General features: G+C 36.8%; 1 protein-coding gene across 2 annotated transcripts in view; it reads right to left on the bottom strand.

Annotated features, from left to right (window-relative positions):
* GABRB1 (gamma-aminobutyric acid type A receptor subunit beta1) overlaps nt 1-22,775 on the bottom strand; it is a 351,676-nt gene that overhangs the window by 216,658 nt on the left and 112,243 nt on the right. The gene's annotated exons all lie outside the window — the stretch shown is intronic.

The following is a 22,775-nucleotide window of genomic DNA, read 5'->3' as shown; positions in this document are numbered from 1 at the left end:
ATCATCATTATTATCATCTGAGGCCTTTTGTTAAGAATGGGATAGCATGTGGTGCTATGGATGCCCGGAGACCCACCATTCTGCTTTCCCCTAAGAGATTACATTAGAATATATTGAAATTTGCACCTCTAACTATAGGGCAACTAATAAGTTACAAGTACTAAAACAATAATTGAATGCATGCACAAGCATTTCCACTCCGTTTAATTGAATTTTAATGTTTGAAGTTAAAGTGTTGATATCACGGGGAAGGTTATAAAAAGAAATTACATCAAGAGATCCATATTCACAAAAATCAACCACTTGATATTATATTTACAGGACTATATATTTTGGAGGAAATATTTGCTAAATAATAACTAAAAATGGAGAGGGTGTTTTACAAACTGCAAATGTCATTTGAATGAATACTGCTATTTGACTTATAAAGATTATCAATTATCATTATCTGAATTTTTCTAGTAAATAACAACTTATCTATCAGTCCTGAGTGGTAGTTTCACATTTGGATGGAAATATTTATTTGGCCTGAGAACTGACTTTGGTGATGAAACTGTTCATCAATTCCTCTCTTACCTCACTTGTGCTGTGTTTCAGGAATTGGTTTGAGGTCAGAGTTTGGTTTGTACTTGAGTTTGTTTCCTTACTTCCTGTAAAAGGTTACACTAAGGATATCCCTTTGCACTTTTCTTTCTGCCCATGTTTGCCCTGGCAGTGAGAGATAGAAAGATGTGGGCTCAATAAATGGATCAATCTTATAGAAGAATTATTATAGAGTGCTTTAGTTGTTTTTTTAAGACTCTGTGAATACTTAGTGTAATTGTCCATTAAAAGTAAATGGTAGCAATGAAATCATAAAGTCTTTAAGATGTGGGTCCCCATATAATAAAAAAGGCTCACTTTTTCTTTTAAAGGATATTTATCTGTCAATAGTAACTCTGTGAATACTTTAGCAGCAGGTAAGAAAACACTGCGTAACTCCTGTCTGTGCACTGCCATTGTACATAGTGGTATGTACTACACATCCCACTAGTTGAGAAACATTGACCCATATCATGCCTTACATGTGGGCAAACTGTGCTTTATCTAGATCCCTATGTGGATATCTATGCATTTATGAAAAATCCTAAAAGGTAACACAGCATGTTTATTCTGCATAATGAGTTTCAGCGTCCTTTAACCACTATATTCAAGAATTCTTACGTTGTTTACTCAGAGACCATCTTGCAATAATTCAAAGCCATTCTTTCTTGTTCAGTGACAAGGACATTTGTTCTTTGCTATTAATCATGCAATGTTCCTTTTGAAGGTCTAAAACCTCCTTCCACCTTACCTTCATTTAACAACAACAAAAAAAGAGGTCACAGGGTTATACACAACTCTCAGTTGCTACCATTTTCACTTGCATCCTCTTCAAGTCTTAATCTCATACTTTTTTGAAGGAAAATAAATTGGACAGATTCTGGTTCTTAGATTCCACAATAACCTTGATTCCAAGATCTACTACACATAGAGCTACATAACCATGAGCAACTAACTTAACCCCTTGTATCTCAGATGCCTCATTTCTAAAATGAAAATAATAGCATTTTACTGGCTTATTGTGAGTGCTACTTGGGAAAATTATAGTGAAGGTACTTTAGAAACTGTAGCGTGTTAAACAAACATATTATCTTCAAAATTGTTCATTGCTATTTAAAGATTTGTATCAGACTTCCAAATTACTTGGAGTGTACATATTCATTTTCACAAGCATTTTTTTTTAAAGAGATGTTCAGGAAAGAACTAGTCGGCAGAAGGACCTCTTTGACCATGAAAATAAGCAATTGTCTGTGATCAGTTGTAAGTTTTGGTGTTGGGTTCTTGTTTGTAATTCAGCCAACATAAGAAAATTAATAACTAGCCAAAGACATGTTACTGTAAATTTTGCCATAGGGATCAGTACAATCAGCTAAAGAATACATGTTTCAATACTTACACTGAATATCCATTAACTTCCAGAATAATGGAGGATTTTCTCGCAATGAGACCATGGGGTGAAATCCTTATTCCACATTCTCCTCAAACAAGTTTTAATGTAGGATGAGGAAAAACTTATTATTGTGAAGGATTATGATGGCAAAATAATACTCTAATAATAAATGCTATAATTAAAATATGAGTTTGTGATAAATAAACAATAGAGAGTGAAAAGGAGAAAATAATGTAAGCATGAATCATCTTTGCATAGACTGTGTGTGTGCGTGTGTGTGTGTGTGTGTGTGTGTGTGTGTATTTTTTCTTTCTCTTTCTGGAAACTTTTGTTTCTTGTAGAGAAAAAACTACACACATGTAGTAAGATCTTTGCTTTACACAGAAATCTAAAAACGCTCACTGATTTCAATAAATATTCACTAAAACTCACATCATGGTTCTAAATTAAAGGATTAACTCACCCTATTTGCAATAAGAAATAATTCAGTGAAAATTTATGTACGCTAGCATGTTACATTTGGGAGTGATGTGGGACAAGTACCCTTCAGAACATTTTTTATGCATTTCTAGGGTTATTATTCTAATCTAGGACCTGATTCTATGATAAATGGAAATATAGACATAAGAGGTTGATAACATTAATAACAACTTTTTGGAGATAATGAAAATTGTGGTGATAATGATGAACATTACGAAAAGACCTAAAACACAGCAATCTTGCCTTTTTGTACTATCCACATTCTACCACGAGCAAGACAAGAGCCTCTCCTGCAGAGTGCTTTGGGCTCTGTGGCTTTCATAGCTCTCTATGTCTATTATCACATTTTGTTCTCAAAACCTTGTAAGGTAGGCCAAATTGATATGAAAATTTATGATGTACATGTCTGAGAGACTATTACTGTTTTCTAAATAAATTATTCGATTTGTACCTTAACATAAACATGAACGACATCTAAATATAGTAATAAAGCCTATGGCATCATTTTGTTATATCCTATTTTTAGATGGTAATAAAAGGCTTAAAACTGTTGTATTTTGTTCTCCCATACAACAGATTTTCTATTAATTCTTCATTACTTCAAAGTGCAAGCACCTCAGGGAGGATGAAAAACATTTTTAAAAGAAATCACAGGTATTAATACTTTGGCCCAAAACACTAAAATCATGTTTCTTCCAAGTATATTTACAAGAGTTCAACCAGTTTTCTCAAGTGTGCAAAGTATTCCTTGATAAGAAGTGCAACATATTTAGAAACTATAGGCCATAGGGAATTCTTTGACACTGAGGCAAATTAACAGGATTAACGAGTGTGAGATTACTAATGAAATTGGTCAGGCTAATTCAAGCATGAGAGCATTTGATTCATTGAGGAAAAGCAAGACAGACAATAGCAAATTGAACTCCAAAAGGACACACTTTTTATATCTAAAAATGTTTAAAGAAATAAGAACATATTTATAATAAATGAAAGTCATTCTTTTGAAGAATAAAGATGACATTTGTTTTAGATAGTGGTTTTAAACTCAGGGCGATTTTGCCCCACAGAGGACATTTAGCAATGTCTGGAGACCCTTTTGGTTGTTTCACCTGGGAGTAATGGTGTGTGCTACTGGCATCTGTACGAGAAAGCCAGGGATACTCCCCACACAGTGCACTGAACAGTACAGGCCCCCATAGCACAGAACTGTCTGGCTCAAACTATCAATAGTGTCATGGTTAAGAAACCCTGCCTTATAGAAAATCTCTTCCTTTTCAGTATCAGTAAAAAAATGTCAGAATCTTTTGTCATTGTTTATGATGAAAAAATATGTATGTTAACATGTTTACCCTGAGATTTTAACGTAGTCCTCAAAACTTTGTGAATGGTAGCATTAGATGGTTTGTGATTTGCAACTTTACCTTAAGAAATCATTTGATAAAAAATCCATTAAGTATCTAGCATCAGAATAGTGAAAAAGAGATGTGCTTTAGGCAAATAGATTGAGGTATGCATTTTACCAGAATGAACTCTAAGAAGACTTCATAGTGGGCTGGAAAACTGAGTCCCTTATTAGCTGCCTCCACAATCAGTACATTTCAGACTAATTTGTGAGTGAAGAGACAAAATATTGCTTTAACATCTTGTAATATTGTATCTACTCAGATGGATCATATGAGCAATCCCTCCTTTTCACACTGTTCTCAAAACAGTATATATATATATATATATATATATATATATATATATATATATATATATATTATTTTTAAAGAACCAGGGCTCTTGTACACATTTGTATTTTGTCTTTCATGAATCTGAATATATATTCTAAAGGGTCCCAAATACAAATCCCTCTTTCCTATAAAATATTTATGTCAGTTTAGTTGAACATGAGACCTGCTCTCGCGGAAGCTAAGGCTAATTTCCCCAAAGGCTGATTGTAGTAGAGCTGTGCATCATTGCTTACCATGTCCCTGCCTACAGCCCCTGCTGATTCAGCAAGGCTAAATTCTATATCACATGATCCTGCCCCCCTCCCACCTAGAGAATGGAGAGTAGATATCTGATTTAAGAGCAGCTGATCCTCAGGCAGGATGTAAATCTGTGTCTGGTTCAGAAAGATGAGATGGACCAATGAGAGTGTGATCCCAGAAATTTGTGTTGGATAAAATATCTGAGACAGGAGATGTGGGACCAAGTGCAAAGGTCATGACATAGAACTAAGACCGCACTGCTATTATGAGGTTGCCAGAGAGAGACTAGGAAAAAAAAGAGGAAGATAACCTGTAGAGAAAGAAAGAAAATGGAGAAAGTAACAGAAAATAGCCATAGATGGAGCCTGACATTGTTAGAGAATGAGCTACCAAGTTCATGAAGACTTTCTACATCCTATTTCTAATTCTTGTGAACTCTGTCTGGACATGTTTAACATTTCACCCTCTATGAGCCTTCCTGTCTCCACTTTCCTAACGCTGAGTTGATTCCATCTTCATTTTTTCCAACCAGAAAGAGCTATATTAATGATGATCAACATCCATATCAGAATCTCATTAAGCAATAGTTATACATATTAAGGAAACCCAGGAAAACCAATCACCTGGCCCATTTCCCTTTTTTTTTCTTTTCTTTTTTTTAAAGAGGTATTATGAGAAATTTGAGATCCACAGATGTTAAATGACTGAAAAAAGAAAGGGGGAGAGGCACATTTTGTTTTGTTCACTAATCAAGAGAATAAAGAGAAAGAAGAAAAACATATTTACTTCTATCAAGACAATTCTCTGTCAAACACAATGACAATTACCAAGAGAAGTAACCTGTAGACTAACAGTACCTCTTATAATCCTAGAGAAAAGCAAAACAAACAAAACCCACACAACTTGCATCCCATGAAAACAAACTTTAGTAAAAAATGGCCTGATAAATAAACCAATTTAAGTTGTAATTGAAATGAACCACACATACAACATCTGTTTCTAATAGATCTTCCTGTTTAAATAAATGTTTTATATATCACTGTCACCATTAAGTATGTTCTGCATCAGAAATTCATCATGGTTTCTCTAAGATGTGCTGTTAATTTCTAATCTTGTATTTTACCTAGTATTACATTAACTATTGATACTGTATGTATGTATTGTGCTTACTCCTTAGCCATGTTTTATTAGAATATCTTTAAAATACAGGCATTTTCATTGTTACCAAAGCCTGTGTTCTTATTCATTATTGATTTTTCCCCCACCAACTGTAACCTCATGCTATGCCTCAGAGAACATGATTTTATTTTTTAACTTTTGTTTCATCCTAAATAGCCCCATTTGGTTTATCCATCTGTGTAGTCCGATTTTTTTTGTCAGTCTTGTGTTGTATTCTGAACAATTTTGAAATTAATCAACCTTGTGGGTGAACAAAAACACTGAGAGTTATAAGAGTAATGGGCCTATATACAAATGAGAATACTCTGAGGAAATCACCTGAGCACATTGCGATATATGAAACATATATGATATTGACATAACAACTGAAGTATGTACTTGTATTCCAAAGTAATGAACTGCATGAGAGTCTCACTAGATGAAATTAAGACTACACCAAAATAAGAATTCAGCACTTACAATTTAGTATCTACTTTAGAAGCTGTGAAGATTCATTTAAAAAAAAAACACGTAAAAATATTTTTTATGTAATAAATCCAATTTCTTAAAATAGATGTGATGAAATTTGTTTTATACAGTGACAGTTTAAATTTCTTATATCCTATTAAAGACTTAAACGTAAGACCCCCCCAAAGCATAAATCTCCTGGAAGAAAACATAGGCAGTAAACTCTCAGATATTACCCTTAGTAATATTTCTACTCATACATCTTCTCGGGCAAGGGAAACAAAAGAAAAAAATAAACAAATGGGACTACATCAAACTAAAAAGTTTTTGCACAACAAAGGAAACCATCAACAAAACAAAAAGACATCCTACTGAATGAGAGAAGATATTTGCCAATGATACTTCTGAGAAGGGGTTAATACCCAAAATTTATTTAAAAAAAACTCATACAACAACTCAACACCAAAAACACAAACAACCCAATCGAAAAATAGGCAGAGGACCTGAATAGACATTTCTCCAAAGAGGACATACAGATGGCCAATAGACTAATGAAAAGATGCTCAATATCACTAATCATCAGAAAAATGCAAATAAAAAACCACAATGAGACATCACCTCACACCTGTCAGAATAGCCATCATCAATAAATCAAAAAACAAGTGTTGGTGAGGAAGTGGAGAAAAGGGAACCCTTGTGTACTGTTAGTGGGATTGCAAATTGGTGCAGCTGCTATGGAAGATAGTATGGAGGTTTCCTCATAAAATTAAAAATAGAACTAACGTATGACTCAGCAATTCCACTCCTGCATATTCATTCAAAGAAATCCAAAACACTATTCCAAAAGATATAGGCACTCCCATGATCACTGCAGCACTATTTACCATAGCAAAGATATGGAAACTACTGAAATGCCCATCAATAGATGATTGGATAAAGAAGACATGATACATATATACAATGGAATATTACTCTGCCATAAAAAGAATGAAATCTTACCTTTTTTAACAACATGGATAGAATTAGAGTGTATTATGCTAAGTGAAATAAGTCAGACCGAGAAAGACAAATACCATATGGTCTCACTTATATGTGGAATCTAAAGAACAAAATAAATGAACACACAAAACAGAAAGAGGCTCAGATACAGACAACAAACTGATGGTTACTAGAGGGGATGGGAGTTGGGTGGCTGGGTGAAACACAGAAGGAATTAAGAAGTACAAATTTGTAGTTACAAAAGAGTCATGGGGAATACAGTCAATAATATTGTAAAAACTACATATAGTATTAGATGGGTGTTAGATTATCAGGGGGATCACTTTGTAAATTATATAAATTTCTAACTATTATGTGATGCACCTGAAACTATAGAAAATAATACTGAATGTCAACCACAATTTTAAAAAAGTAGTCACGGGATATATAACACAGTATAGGGAATATAGTCAATAATATTGTAATAACTATAGTAATATTTCTACTCACACATCTTCTCAGGCCATGTTAGATGGGTAATAGACTTATTGGGGTTATCACTTTGTGAGGTATATAAATGTCTAATGATTATGTTGTTTTTTTACACCCAAAACTTAAAAAAGAAGATAAGGATGATGTCTGGAGTCTGACAAGACCTGATAAGAGAAACTAGGGTTCTGGATCAATGCCATGCCTTCTGTAACAGATAAATATTTGCCTTTTGAGAAACAACAACAACAGCAACAACAACTCCTAGAAAGCTACTGAAAACTGGTAGAAATTGAATTAGTATTTGACTAGAGTGGCTTATCGTGAATTGGGTATGATTAGATTCATCACATGGTCAGCAGTATATCAGCAATCCATCGCTGGGGAAACTGTACATTCAGAATCAGGTTCAAGTAGCTTCCAAAGGCAGAAATAAATTATATGAACAGTTAAAAAAAATTCTTATCCCCTACAATCTAAATCATCAGGTTTTCAAATAATTAGAGTTTTTTTCCATACTAAAATACATTGAAATGTTGGGCCTGCAGCAGAAACAGTTTTCTGGAAACTTCTGAGTCAAAAAGATCTTAGGCTATTGGAATGACTACTTCATTTTGTCAACATTTAACAATTGTTTACTATATTTAAAGAATTTCATTAAGGAGGAGACCCAAGATGGTATACTAGATAAACACTGTATCTGTGTCCTTCCGTGAACACATTAAAATTACAACTAAATTATAGAACAACCAACCTGGAGAACCATCTGAAGTCTGGCTGAACAGAAGTCCTATAACTGAAAATATAAAGAAGATGCCACACCGAGACTGGTAGGAGTGTCAGAGATGCTGAACAAGCCACAAATCTGTGTGGTGTTTAAGAATCAGGAGGGATATCTCAGCTGTGGAGATTTCCCATAGAGGAGGAGCATGGGACTCCGGCCCTCCACACCAGGATCCCCAGCCCAGACAACTGGTGCTAAGAAAGAGCTCCCATAACATCTGACTGTGAAAAACAGTGGGGATTCTGACCATCCAGGTGAGACAGAAGCCTGTAGGAAACCCCAACATCCTCTTAAAGGGCCCATGCACAGACTCACTTGCTTGCAGGCACTCATCTTGGGCTCCGGCAGAGATACGGTGACTCGGGTTGTTGGAGGAACATGGGGAGCTGACTGAGCTGTGTGGCTTCGGGGTGAAGACTGGGGGACAGTCGCCAATTTCCCTGTGTAAGGTTCTCCTCTCATGCAGCTGGCAGGAAGGCACCATCTTTAATGTGTTGAGCCCGCCCCCTACGCTTACGGCCAAATCTGAATCTAATTGGTCTGATGATCTCTGCTGCTCCTGGCTGCTGATTCACTGAGACCCTGTCCCACCCAATTCCCTCAACACCTGAGGCACTTTCTCAGGAGCAGCCAGCCCAACCCACATTGCACTCTTTCTTGGAAAATTATGGGAGTACACGGGTCCCAGGCAGGGGGCACCTGGCCTGGGTGTGCTCTGAGACTTGCTGAGTCACTCCAGGTTCAGTACCGGCACCAAACCAGAATCGACATTAACCTGGTGACCACAACTTTTGTCAATCTACTGACTCCCTGAGACCCTGCATCACCCAATTTGCATACCTCATGAGGCTTTTTCAGCGGTTACCAGATAGTCCCCTGGCCAGTCACAGGCAATGGGTGAACTTGGTCTGCACCAGAGCCCCTCACAAGAGGCCCAAGAAACAACACACTTGAAGGTTGGCTTCAGACCAGAGCAGAGCACTCCTTATTTAGCTCTATAAGCAGCACACACAAAGGGTGGTCTCCACAGGCACCAGAGACTGATAGGGGAAATTCCACTCAGTGGGGTGAGCCCCCCACATAGCAGCCCATAAGCTGTGAACATGGCCACACCCCACAGTTAATGAGCCTGAGGTTCAGTCCCACACACTGATGTGCCAATAGAAATCAAGGCTCAACTATAACAGGAGGGCACACAGAACACAACAAGAGACATTACTGGAGCACCCAGTTTAGGTGACCAGGGAGAATGTGCCAGCGCCTCACAGGTCACCTACTACATAAGGCCACCTGGCCAGGACTGGGAGACATAGCAGATCTACCTAATACATACCAACAAACACAAGGAGGCAGCCAAAATGAGAAAACAAAGACATACATCCCAAATGAAATAACAGGAAAAATCCAGAAAAAGAACTAAATGAAATGGAGGCAAGCAACCTGCCAGAGATAGTCTTCAAAATAGAGTTCAGGCCAGAAGGGATAGGTAGGAAATATTCAATGTGATGAAAGGCTGGGACATACACCAAAGATTACTCTGCCCAGCAAAGCTAAAGGAGTTCATGACCACCAAATCAGTATTATAAGAAATTTTAGAGGGACTTCTTTAAGATGGAAAAAACAAAAAAACAAAACTATAATTAAATAGAAATAGCTATATATCTATCAATAATTACTTTAAATTTAAATGGATTAAATATGCCAATTAAAAGACACAGGAGGGCTGAATGGATAAGAAAACAAAACTCTTACATATGCTGCCTAAAAGAGACCCATTTCAGATTGAAAGACACACAGATGTAAAGTGAAGGGATAGAAAAAGATATTTCATGAAAATGGAAACAAAAAAGTGGGGTAGCAATACTTATACCAGGCAAAATATACTTTAAAACAAAGGTATAACAAGAGACAAAGAAGGACCCAGTAGTCCCACTTCTGGGTATTAATCCAAGAGCCCAAAATGCTACTTCGAGGGGACATGTGCATCCATATGTTCATTGCAGCATTATTTACAATAGTAAAGATGTGGAAGCAGCCTGGGTGTCCATAGATGGATGAATGGATAAAGAGGGGTTGGAATGTGTATAATGGAATATTGCTCAGCCATGGAAGGGAATTGGTTGTTGCCATCTGCGGCAGTACGAATGAACCTGGAGAGTATTATGCTGAGTGGAGTATGTCAGACAAAGAAAGACAGATGCAATGTCATTTCGCTTATATGTAGAATCTAAAGAACAAAACAAACAAAACAGAAACAAACACATGAATACAGAAAACATTTTGATGGTTGCCAGATGGGAGAGTTGGGAATGGGTGAAAAAAGGTGAAGGGATTAAGTACATATTGGTAGTTACAAAATACAGAGGGTGCCAAAAATATGTATACAGATTTTAAGAAAGGAAAAAACTGTAAAAAATTATATATACCAATAACAAAAGATGAATATAAGTCACGTGTATAGATTTTTTTGGCATCCCTAGTAGTCATGGGGGTGTAAGGTAAAGCACAGGGTTATAGTGAATAATATGGTAATAACTATGTGTAGTTCCAGGTGGATACTAGACTAGTCAGAGGGATCATTTCTTAAATTATATAAATGTCTAACCACTATGTCGTACACCTGAAATTAATACAAAATAATACTGAATGTCAACTGTAATTAGAAATTTAAAAAGTTGGGGGTGGGGGAAATTGAAGGGGAATAAGAGGCCCACATTTCCAGGTATAAAACAAATAAGTCTTGGGGATGTAATGTGCAGCCTGGGTAATATAGTCAGTAATATTTTGATAGCGTGTTACTGTGTCAGATGGTTACTGGACTTATGGTGATCACTTCTTTATGTATATAAATGTTGAATAAATATGGGGTATGCCTGAAACTCGTGTAATATTGTATGTTAGCTATATTTTTAATAAAAATCTTTAATAAAAAATAATTGTATTAAGCCAGATGCTGAGGAGAAAAAAAATGAATAATACGTTTTGTCTGCCTGTCTCAAGAAACTCGTAGGCCAGTGGGTGAGACTCAACATTGTTTATTTCCAAGCTGTTCCACTGTCCTCTGCAGGCTTTTTAGTTTTTCCATCACCTGTGTAACCAGATTCCTGAATATAATTCCCTCCAATTCAAATACTCAGAGAACTCAGAGTGATTCCACTTTTCTCATTGGCAGCTGCCTACTCAAGGAGACAAGATTATTGAGTAGGAGGATATCAGTTTAACAAGCTCTGGCATTAACATAAAGAATAGATAAGTCAGAGTTGAATTAACACAGCGCTGAAGGGGAGGTGGAGAAGAGGAAACATGTGTGAAATAGTTAAGGCAGAATTTGATGACCTTTTGATAAGGGAGGTTAGAGAGGAGGTAGCATCAGGTATGACCAGTGGGTGTCTAACCTAAGTGAGTAGATAGATAATAATAAGAATTGAAGATTTGGAGCTGATGGTGACTAATGCATTTTGGGCTAGTTTGTATTGTGGGTGTCTGTGACATTTGCACATAGAGGTGCCAAGTAAGTCCTTATGGGCCAGAATGGGGCTCAGGAAGAAACACAGTTACATGAGTCACAGTAATAGATGGAGCCCTGGAAATGGATTAGCTCATCACGTAAACAGTACAAGAAGGGGAGAGAACTCATGGGAAATTTGGTTCTAGAATAGTCACTCACTCCTTTCAGTTCCCACAGCAGTCTTCTACTAAGACTGTAATACTTATTTTGTAATTATTTCTGAGCCCCACTAGATTTTGAGCTCCCCAAGGGTAAAGGTTTATGTTTTTAGGCCCTAGCATAGTGCACAGGGGACAGCAGATGCTCAGATATGTTAGCTGAATGTGAATTAAGTAATACTGTGTGTTTGGGGGCACTAGACATAAATACTAAGCATGTTAGTGCAAACTCATCTTAAGTGCTGAAAAATTGCTCACCCTTAAATAACACACATAGGGACTTTGAGTTAACTAAAAAAATTAATAATCTGAATTTCCATTCTCTAACCCCTCAAGATTAATGAGCCTGTAATTCCCACTAATATAGGAAATTGATAAATTTCTGGGAGATGATAAAAACATGAGTTTAAAGTAAACTTACTCTTTAGGAATGAATTAATAATGACTTTCTACAAAAAAATAATGACATATTTTGAATTATATCAAGTGCAATTTCATTGATAGTTCCAGCATTTTGGAAGTATAAGTCTATTTATACTAAAACTTTAAAAAGGGATTTCTATTCAGTGAAACCTTTGAGCTCATTTACAAGTTAGTCAATATTCAAAACTATCAATAAAATATTAGGCAGATGATTGATTCATAGGAGGATGATTCATAAACTTCACTGACACTTAAAACAACATGATTAATTATACATGACACACTAGGTTTTTTTCAAAGTTCCTTACTTCTAGAGGTTTATAGAAATTAATGTTTCCACTTTCCCCAATATCTAACTAAGAGCAGAAATAAAATTAGATACATGTAAGATCTAGTGAAACATTTAGCATGTGGTGATTTATGCTGGCCATCCTAAGTAGCACTGAATATATGACCAGAATGGTAACCAGCATATGGTAGCATGGCAACTCCAGAGAGCCAACCTATAGAGTGAGCTAAACTGGCATAGGATATGAGAATCAGAATTAAACCAAGATTCTATCAAAACACACCTACTTAGAAGAGATGAAAAAAATTGTCCTGGAAGGTAGTTTTCTCTTGTGATTTGTGACCTTGTAAGGTGTATAAAGATTAAACGGGAACAGTCAATAGCAAGGATTCTGGGTCTGGTACCATTTTGATAGAGGAGATTGAGATCTTAGGAATTCTTAACTTGAAACTAATAGGGTAGAAAAGAAGGGATTGTTATGGATGCAGTAATACCTCTCTCACGAATCAAGTATTTCTGATATCTCTTAGGGCTTTTACTTACCTTCCCAGGAAGAAATCCTTGGGTCACTGTCAGGAACCATATTTTAAGACTTTCTAAGGGGAAGATAGATTTCCATGAAATTATTATTATAAAGAGACTGTGGGTAATAGTGTCTTGAAGTCCCTGAGGAGCTCTCAAATAGAATGGGTAGCAAATTATAATGCTCAAATGTCAACTTTATCATATTGACTCCCTAAAATTTTGGTGGTACCTTTTCTCTCTACTTTTTTTAAAGAAATAAGATTATTCTATATATGCTATTTTTATATCATGATCATTGTTACCCTTTTTTTCACAAGTATTTATTTACTCATTTATTTATTAATTGCTTATCAACCTCTCCTCCATCCTATTTTCTTTCACTAACTAATCACTAACTTAATGGGCAACAATTTTATATGTTTGCTCATGCTCTAAACACCTAAACATATAGACAGAAATTTTGTCATTGTTTGAGGTCTGACAATTAAATGCGCAAACTTGTTGCAATGATGTTGCTAACCTTTTTTGATATCAGAGGGATTATTCATTACGAATTTATACCAATTGGACAAACAGTTAATCAAGTTTACTATTTGGAAGTGCTGAAAAGGCTGCATGAAAAAGTTTGACGACCTGAACTTTTCCCCAACAAGTCATGGCTCTTACATCATGGCAATGCACCAGCTCACACGACATTGTCTATGAGGGAGTTTTTAGCCAGTAAACAAATAACTGTATTGGAGCACCCTCCCTACTCACCTGATCTGGCCCCCAGTGACTTCTTTCTTTACCCAAAGATAAAGGAAATATTGAAAGGAAGGCATTTTGATGACATTCAGGATATCAAAGGTAATATGAGGACAGTTCTGATGGCCATTCCAGAAAGAATTCCAAAATTGCTTTGAAGAGTGGACTAGGCACTGGTGTCAGTGCATAGCTTCCCAAGGGGAGTACTTCAAAAGTGACCATAGTGATATTCAGCAGTGAGGTATGTAGCACTTTTTCTAGGATGAGTTCAGGAATTTAATTGTCAGACCTCATATTCACTTCTATGAATCTTTCTTTTCTTAAGGACACAGCACAAAATTTCCTCCAAATCAATGGGTAGAGACATAACTCATTCCATTTAATGGCTACACAGTATTATATATGTGGAAATTAATCATAATTCTATTAATGGTCATTGAAGTTGTTTCTAAATTTTTACAACTAAAACCAATGCTGCAATAAATCTTTTGATAGATAGATGAGAGAGAGAGAGAGAGAGAGAGAGAGAGAGAGAGAGAGATGAAAAGGTAGATAGATCACAAATACTGGTGTTTTAACACATCTTTTGTCTAGTATGATGCCATTCTCTGGAGGTTAATATGAGTATGATTACTTGCTAAAGTAAATAAAAATAAAAAAGTAGGCTGCTCTATTGGTACCATCATTTTCTAAATACTAAACTAAATTCAAGTTTATAAAAAACATGAATCTTAAAGTCCAGTTTACAGAATCAAAGAGCTACATAAATAGTCATACTGTCCATCTCCAGTGGCTCAAACTCACCGAGCATCTGCTCAAACTTCTGTTGGTCTGTGATTGGATATGGCTAAAAAGTGATTTGGCAGACATTGCTGCACAGAAGGACCTTGGCAACATTATGTCATGTAATGAGAAAGAGAGAGAATCAAACTCTAGTAATTTCTTTGGCAGTGTAGAAGAAATGGTCTGTGAATTCTAAAGCTAATAATTCTAATAAACTTAATTTCCCCCTGATGTACCTTCACAGTCATCCTTGGGCCTACACCGAACATGCGTATCTAAGTAGATTTGCATTAAGGATACAAACTGGATCCAACTAGGAATAAAACCTCCATGTTAACACCATGCTAAAATAAACTGAGCTATCAACTAAGTCTTTGGCTAAAATAAAACTGGGGGAGTTGGAATCAAGTTCAAGATTCATTGTTCATTAGTCCTATGATCTTGGAGCAAATTTGTCAGTTTAGTCTGTAAATCAGTCCTTTCTTCTGTGTGATGGGTAGGAAAACTACCAACAAGTCTGCTGGAATGATGAATTGAAATAATGTATACAGTAGTACTAAAAAACTGTAAAAATTACAATTGAGTAAGTAAGGAAAATCAAGCAGCTTAAAGCATGTTACAGAACAATGGAGTACATAACATATTTTATTCTCTTGAGCCAAGTTACCAATTTTAATGAGTTGCCTATTACTGAATGTTTAACTACGTGACCAGAACTTTGTTATGGTCTTTCTGTAATATATGTTATATTATTGAAACCTTACTACAACTCTATGAAGTTGAAATTAATATTCTCTTTTTATAGATAAGACTGAGTTTTAAGGATGCCTAAAGTGACTCTGCTTTAAAATGTCAGAGTTGTGATCTAAACCCAACTCTGTCTTACTTGAAATTCCTAGTTCTTTCCACTGTCACATACCAAGCAATGGCTTAAGCATGTATAACAAGCACAAAAGGTTTTCATCCTAGGACATGGCTTTTATCTCTTGCCTAACACAGACTTCTGTTTTGCTTTTTTACGGATGCCAATTAATCATTAATGTTGAGATCTAGAGTAGACTTTTCTTCCCTCTCTGATGTTTTATCCATGAACGCCCCTTCATCAGCTGGTGATGGTAATGAAGGCCATGCCATGCTGTTATCTGTGTGCCATGATGTCCCCACGGAATGCTAAATACAATCCATTGTTCATGACGGATGATTCTTCAGATGTTAGCTAAGGGAAAGACAACATTTTTGTCCCATAATAATCCTCAAGGAGTCGAGGAAGGAGAACAGCTTTCTGTTGGTAGAATGCCTTTCACATTCAAAATATTTTACCTGCCAAAGTATTTCACCACCTCCAAGTAAAATCCTCCTTAATCATTAGTTATTGTAGCAACTATATTTCCTTTGCTAAAATTATTTCTAAGTGACAGTAAGATGAAAGGTAAACTGGTTACATGCCTAGAGGTTAAGAATCTCTTAATTTAGATTGTGTTTGAGTAACACTCTAGAAGTGGGTGAGCATAAAGTGGTTGAAGATAAGGGCCACTATGTTTTACTTCCAAGCTTCTAGCACCAAGATGATGGAATGCTGAAAGGAGGAACTATCCATGACGCAAAACAGACTCAGTACCACCCACCCTTAAAGCTCCTTCTCCATCTCCACGTCCATTCTCAGTGAATGGTAAAACATCCATCCTGTTGATCAAATCAGAAACTAAGAGTCTTTTTTTTGACTTTTTCTTACTTCCCACGTTAAATAAATCAACAAAGCCTGGCAGTTCTATTTCATAAAATATCTTTATTCTGTCTATAGTTGCTGTGATCTAATTTGGCCTTTATAGTTTCTCACCCGATTTACTTTAATAGGCTCCTAACTAGCATTTGGCTTTCAGTCTTGCTCTTCCCTGATCCATTTGTTGTGGCAGGTAAAGTGATATTTCAATTTTTTTAAATTGCAAATATGATTATGTTGCTCCCAAGTTTCAACTTTCAATGGCTCCTCAATATTATGCAGATAAAAATACAAATTCCCTGAGGGCAAACTAGGTGCTTCTTCTGTTTCTATCTCTCCAGCTGCCCTTCTTACATGATTCCATTTTTACTCTGTCATCCAGCCACCCTGGTCTTCTCTCAGTTCCTCAAACACAAGGTATTTTCTCATGCTATGAAGTCTTCTTGGCCTAGAATAATCACTTCTCTTTCCCCTTTGTCTGGTTACCCTCTACTGATACAGGCGTCAGATTGGAAGCCAAATTGTACCTTTTTCTGCCTAGTCAGAAGCTAGAAAGTCTGGGTTTGGCCTCCCTTACATAGTCCCATAGCATTCTCTCATCATAGCCTGTATGACTCCACGAGGAACTCAGCCCTGTGCTCTTCCATTTCCTCCCTTAGACTGCAAGCTCCATGAGGGTGTATCTATCTATCTACCTATCTGTGGTTGCCCAATAACTACTTGTTGAATGAATCAATAAATGGAATAGAGTACGGGGAAATCCCGAGGTAGGCAGACCAGTTAAAAAGCAATTTAAAATTGTAGTAGAGGTGGAACATACTATAAGCCTGAGTGTGGGCAGAGGAGCAGGAGTAGTGCAAGGGGAAAGTAGAGATAAAACATTGAAAGAAAAGAGAATGGACTTAAATTGATTGCTCTGGATATGGGAGATGAAGAAAAAAATGTAAGTGCTAGGGAAATACCAAAATTTAGGGAAAAATTGATGTATTTGGTTTGGATATTAATTTGAAGTACTTGAAGTAGAAATATAAATACTGTAGATGATATAAGGGAGTGGAGAGATCAGAGTTACAGATTAATGAGTTCTCATCAACACTATAGAAATGGGATTAAATGAGATTATCAAAGTTAATTTATAGATGGAGGCAAGACCAGGGCCTAGGACAGAAGCTCAGTGCATATCAATCTTTCTTTTTCCACTGGCTGAGGGCCAAAATGCTCTATCAGTGTGTGAATGCAGGGCAGTTGATCCAGTATCACTGAAGGGCGAGGATGGGGTATTGGTGACTATGAAGAGTGTGAGTATCAGCATCTATAGATAAACCCCCAAACCCATGTTAAGAAAATTTCAATCTTTAGCTGAAAAAACTCTTTTCTCAGGTAAAGTACAAGATGTAAACGACAAGCAAGACTCACTTTTTAAACTCTATTACTTTATTTACTTTTAGTATGCCCTATCCCCCTCCTAGGAGGTATATGTTTCAAAGTTAGGTATCAGCAACAAAAATGGATAAGAAAAAATAAATTTGTTGACTAATTTACCATTCAGCCAATCAAATGTCTAATTAAATTGTGGAGTCACACTCTAATACATTACTTTTAAGCATATTTAGAAGGTATTAATTTAGTCATATTATTTAAAATTTTTTCTAAACACATCGCCTTAAAAAAAATTCATGTGGGGACACTTGGTTTGCTAATGAGAGTAACCTGAAGATCTGGAGAAGTGGGTTTTAAACTTAAGGGATAATCTTTGGGCAATCAAATTCCCAGACAGGGAATTTCACCCAGTAAAATGAGTAGGTTGTTTAGATCAATGACTCGCATACTCGATGTACATAATTACCACCAGGCTACTTGGGCTAGTGAATATGATTCTGAGGAGTACAGTCCTGAAATATGCATTTTTTGATAGATGCTTCCAAGGAGAGTATTATGCTATTAATCCCCAGGTCATAATTCGAGAAACTGACCCAACTACTCCCTAAGTAGTCTTCAAATTCCTAAATGAGAAATGTCTGTGCTTTCATTAGTCCCAGTTATGTCATTTGCTATTTTATCAATTTCCCTTTGTACGTTCTTTCCACTGCAACAAAAGAAATGCAGTCCTGGAAACTTCTGTTAATGTTGCCTATGAAAACACGTTTTTTTGAATTCCGAAAGAAGGAGAGGAGGAGATAAAGAGAGTTCTATTTTCTTTACTTTCTGGTACTGTGTGTGTTTCCTGGCCCTGCAACTTACTTCTGGCTTTGCACATTTATTTTTAAAATGTGTAACTCTGAAGCATATTGGAAATTGAATCCCCAGATCAGGCGTGAGTAGAAATCAAGGATCAGCAAGCGGTGTGGCCACTAATGTGATATCTGCAAGCATAACGCAGAATTTTGTTTCTGAAGAGCAGCTTGAGTTCCCTCCAATATTCCACACCCCGTCTGGAGCCATTTCCCAATCCTGAACATGGGAGAGACTGGACAGGAGAGATCATGTGTAAAAACACCACAGAGAGCCTTAGGGAGAAAAAAGGCTATGCTGATGTATTTTCTCATCTGCATGGAGCAATGTGTATTTTGCTACAGTGTTAAAAATCCTCAAGCAATTTCTCTCATGTCACAAGTTGAAGGAGTTATCTATGAATGAGTCAGCCTGAGAGTTGCCATGGTAACAGTTCTCATCCCTTTGGAGTCAGTCCTCTTCTGATGTTGCCACTGAAATACCTTAGTTTCAGGAGATTCTGAAGTTCCCCTTACATTTAAATATTCATAATGTTATATATGCATTCCCTGATTTTGCAAGATTACCTGACTAGAAATCATTTTTAGAGATCGATAAATACTACACCGTGCTCCTTTCTTCCACAAGATGAAAGGCAAGTCAATAAAAATCTTTCCTGTGCTCACAGCACCCTTTCTCTCTTTCTCTCTCCCTTCCCTTTCTTGGGTACAAGTGTGTGCATGTTTGTGTGTCATCAATGTCCTTTGTATTTGAAATATTTGAAGAGGACACTATGGACAGCAATCATGAACCTCACGTCTACTGTTTGAAACTTAACCCAAGGCAATCACTTATTCATCTACTAATTAGTTTTTGAGTAGTTACTATTCTGCTAGGCGTTGGAACCAGGGGAGTTACTTCCTCCCTTCTCTACGCTATTCCTATGCATTAGTATTAAACTTAGCATACCGACTTGCATTTATCTAGCTACATGTCTGTATCCCTTCCTGGACTCTGTCTTCTAAGAAGGCAGTGTTTATTTTGGTTTTTACCATATCATGCATAATGTCCAGAATATAATAGGTATTCATTAATAATCTTGGATATTTACATTGATGAATAAATTGATCAAACAGTGCTAAACATGATTTCTTAATGACACCTATATAATTTTTGAAGAGCAGTATGCAATATAGAAATCAATCTTATTTTATTTCTACCTATAAAATTGTAAACACCTGCCTCCCAAAGCTTATGTTAATTGATTTGGCATATAAGTAAAGATTTTTGAAGTTCCACGTGTCTGAAAGCTCTATATTATGCCCCTCAAAGACATATTATTAAAGTCTTTAATCTCATTAGTACTCATATTTAATTTTTATTTATTTATTTATTTTTAAAGATTTTTTTATTTTATTTTAATTGGGGAAGGGAAACATGACTTTATTGGGGAACAGTGTGTACTTCCAGGCCTTTTTTCCAAGTCAAGTTGTTGTCCTTTCAATCTTAGTTGTGGAGGGTTCTGTTCAGCTTCAAGTTGTTGTCCTTCCAGTCTTAGTTGTGGAGGGCGCAGCTCAGCTCCAGGTGGAGTTGCCGTTGCTAGTTGCAGCGGGCAGAGCCCATCATCCCTTGCAGGAGTTGAACTGGCAGTCTTGTGGTTGAGAGGACATGCTCCAACCAACTGAGCCATCTGGGAGGCAGCTCAGCTCAAGGTGCCGTGTTCAATCTTAGTTGCAGGGGGCACTGCCCACCATCTCTTGCGGGACTCGAGGAATTGAACTGGCAACCTTGTGGTTGAGAGCCCACTGGCCCATATGGGAATCGAACCGGCAGCCTTCGGAGTTAGGAGCGTGGAGCTCTAACTGCCTGAGCCACCAGGCCGGCCCCCTCATATTTAATTTTGCTCTAAGTACAGTCTATCTTGTAAGATTCTTGGCATTGTCAAAGTAAGTACTTAAAGTGACCATCTCTGCCATTTCATAGAAACTATTCTTTGATACAAAATCATAGATGACACAATGATGTATTTATGATCCATTTAGTTTTTCTCACCCAGCAATACCAAGGAACAATGGCCAATCCCCTTTATTTGTAACTCCCTCCACATATCCAAAACTATATGTTGATTTCAAACTCCTAAGGATAGAAGCCTATTTGTAATTTCTAAAGGGCTTAGGGCTTTTGCTGTATTCAGTTGTGAGAGTATATTATTTCATGAATTTAATTATAAGATTCCATAGTGATAGAATTCCTGAGAAGATTTTGACAAGAGAAATAACCAATAAAATACTGTAAACGTTACAACTGATACTAAGTACCTTCACTCAGTGGCTTACAAAGTAAGGAGGAATGGAGACATTTTTTGAACATTTATAACAGACCTGACATTTCTGTATTCATGTTCTATACATTATCACACAGAGTACTTTTAGCAATTCATAAAAGCAGACATAGTGATACGAAGACAGCTTGAGAGAGATTTAAAAGGCTAGTTGGTAATGTCTGAGCTAGTATGCCCAGGTATGCCCTGAAGTCAGGTATGCCCAGCTCCAATGCTGTACACTTTCTACTGCAGAGGGCTGAATGGTGGCACCCCAAAGGATATGTCCCTGTCTTAACTCCCAGAATCTGTGAATGTGAACTTATTAGGAAAAAGGGACATTGCAGATGTAATTAAGTTAAGGATCTTGAGGTCATTCTGGATTATTCAGATGGTTCCTAAAGCCAATGACAAGTGAAGTGTCCTTATACGAGTCATACATGGTAGATACACAAGGAAGATGAGGAGAAGGTGACGTGAAGATGAAAACGAGACTTGGACGGGTGTAGCCACAACCCAAGGAGGGCCTGGAGCCTCCAGACCTGGAGAGACAAGGAGGATTTTCTCCTAAAGCCTTTAGAGGGAGCACCTTGACTTCAAACGTCTGACCTCCAGAACTCTGAGAGAAAAAATTTCTGTGGTGTTAAGCCACCTGGCTTGGGTTCATTTATTACAGCTTGTGTAGGAAAGGAACACACCTCTTAAAGCTTCACTAACATAATCAGTCATTCGTATAGCCTACTTAGTAGTATTTTAGTGCTTAGAATTTTAGGTTCTAGAATTTTAGGTCTTATGGGGAATATAGAATTTATCATACTCCTTCCTTCAGTGTGGTCAGGGAAAAAAGATAAGTATACATAAAACAATTAATGAACAGTACTCATTCATATACTCAGAGATATTTATTGTGTGCAAATTATGTAGCAAAGATAGTTATACGTGTTGAAGAAGCAAAAATTAACAACATAGAAAACTCCATTCTCAATGAGGTTCCAGGGAGAAACAACAGGTAATTCTGGGCCCTAAGACAGGAACAAGCTTACTGGGCTATAGGAACAAAAGGAAACCCAGCGCATATTAAGACTTTCAATGGATTTGAGCTGATATTATTATTATTATCCACCCAACAAGCATCTAAGCAGTATATTTAGAATTTGCTGACCGAGACACAATGATAGTTTTGTGTTTTTTTTTAATATGCAAATACAAGGTCAACCTGACCTAGCAATGAAGTAAGCGATTGCTTATAGGGTCTGCTATCACAAGCACCTCCAAAATGTTTTCTCCTTCCACGTGCCATGCAGTAGCCACACTATATGTAGAATTCTAGGAAACCACACTAAACAATGAATGTATTACGTCTGTTTGTCCCTATGGTTAATGGTTTAGTCTAAAATCTTTACCTAGACGTGTTTGTGTGTATACATGCATGTGTCCCTCCTGTCCAGATAGGACAATCAGGAGAAACCCTTGACATTTTAGAACAGGATACCCTAAAAGAGAAGGGAAAATAATACAGGCAAAGGAAATAAGAGCTTCCATAGAAAACACATTTTATATAATTCACAGTGTATTGGGTTTAGCACTGCTCTGCACTCAATTGACAAGTTAAAATAAGAGACAGAAAACGTGGAATCCTTGTTTTTGGTGATATCTGCCTAACTTCCTGTTTTGACCTGCCAACCACCAGGTGGGGGAAGCATTTTCACTTGCTGATCTTATCACATAACATCATAGAAGAGTCGTACCAGGGTATTGCTGCTAAAAGTATTGACACACATAACTT

This window comes from Rhinolophus sinicus, linkage group LG02, assembly GCF_036562045.2.
Source record: "Rhinolophus sinicus isolate RSC01 linkage group LG02, ASM3656204v1, whole genome shotgun sequence".
Classification (NCBI taxonomy): domain Eukaryota; kingdom Metazoa; phylum Chordata; class Mammalia; order Chiroptera; family Rhinolophidae; genus Rhinolophus; species Rhinolophus sinicus.
This window is presented reverse-complemented; position numbering and strand designations above follow the sequence as displayed.